Genomic DNA, 1849 nt, shown 5'->3' with positions numbered 1-1849 from the left:
GAGGCGCAACTTTTTCATATAGAACACGCTCTCTAATTACTTACGGTTTAAAAGCTTTTTTGAATTTACCAAAATGCGGACACTCTGTTTTTCGCGACCCCGGAATCGACCAGTGTACCGCATCAGACAGAAGAATGCACTGCTTCGAAAAAAAAACCCGCACTGGATTAGACTGAAAACCGCACTGCAATGTCTACAAAAGGAACTGTATTGTCACAATTTTTGCTAACTTTTCATTTTGTAATTTCATCTAAACTACGAGGCCGAGTGTAGTGAACCACAGACAACTCCCGATGCATTTTACATTTTTTAGGCCTTCCTGAAACACAGGGCGGGATGAGTGTAGCTCACTTCACGAATAATTGAAGTGAAGCACGAAGTTAAAGTGAAGTACATAGTTCTCCTGTTGTCTTTCTCTATTTTTGTTTTATAGAAAAACGTGTGTACTCCATAGTCAAGGCAAGTGAGCTGCATTAGACATGACTAATAAACTACATCTAAATATTTTTGTTTTATAGAAACATGTGTGCACTCCATAGTCAAGGCAAGTGAACTGCATTAGACATGACTAATAAATTGCATCTAAATAAATGAACTTCTGAAAAGAAAACCGTCAGACTTTTCAAACAAGTGCAAATGCACTGCACGGTGGAGTCGAGAGAACTGCAATGTTCTTTTTTATAGTTACAAATTTTACCCTCCAAGTTTACATAAAAACTTCTCAAACAAAAATTGAATCAAATTCCTAGGTTCTGGGTCTAGTTCCATTCACCCAGCCAGTGCCAAACGAACTGCGAGGCAGAGGCTGGTGAGCTGCATGCCCGCCCGCCCGTTCGAACCATATTTTTTTGCAAATCCTGATTTGTAGCGCCAGCAGCCAAACTACACCACTTTTTTTGTACAATGAACTACTGTTTTAAACATTTCTTACAAACGTATTGGAAAATCTATGAAATCAACAGAAAAATAGTAACTGGTCGCCCAACCGCACCGCACCGTGAGCACAAGCAAACTGCAGTGTTGTGCACTAGCAAAATCTAAAAAAAATTCTTTTCTGAACAGCAATAGAACCAGCATGCCGGCGCCTGCAAACGAATTTGGAAGATGCAAGAGGTGGCGTGTGCAAGTGTATGACATAATGAGTCGAGGACGGCCGCTTGCGCCTGCTGTGTGGACTGCTCCAGTGACACCGGGCGATGTCGACGAAGTGAGCTGCATCCGAACAAGAAAAATCATCGTTTCACCTTTTTGTTGTCGACGCAGGGAGTGCTTCCGAACCTGCAAAACAGAGGAGGCATTGGGAATCAGTCGAAGGAACAATAGGGAAGGAAGGGATGAACAAGGAGCAGGGGCCAGAAGGAGAGAATGGCCGGAGCAGACCGCCGGAGAGCCCTGCCATGCCAATAATACCAGAGGGGACGGGGAGAAGGACTAGGGAGGCGGCCATCAGGGAGGGCGGTCGGAAGGGGCATGCCCGCGGTGGGGATCCCGCCATGGCCGCGGGATGCGCTGGGGCTCTTGCCGGCAGCGTGACTGGATCTGCGCCATCTCCTCCAACCCCGGCCATGTCGCTGCATCAATCTCCAGCGGGCCGCGGCGGTTGGCAGGAGATTCAGGGGGAGCCACTCCTTCGCGTCTCCCACGCGATGGAGCAAGGCGTGGCGGGTCCCGGTGTGCCCTCACGCCGTAGGTGCTCCTGCACAGAAGGCCGTCATGGCAGCGGTGGCGGCGGCCGAATCTTGTGCGGCTGGCCGTGCCCGGGGCCGTTGCGACCGAATCCGGTGGCGGGGTTCCAGCGTTTGGTTGGGGCGGCGATGAGTTGTGCGCAGGTGGTGTGTGCTGCAGCCGG

Source organism: Triticum dicoccoides, chromosome 7B, assembly GCF_002162155.2.
Source record: "Triticum dicoccoides isolate Atlit2015 ecotype Zavitan chromosome 7B, WEW_v2.0, whole genome shotgun sequence".
NCBI classification, from domain to species: Eukaryota; Viridiplantae; Streptophyta; class Magnoliopsida; order Poales; family Poaceae; genus Triticum; species Triticum dicoccoides.
This window is presented reverse-complemented; position numbering follows the sequence as displayed.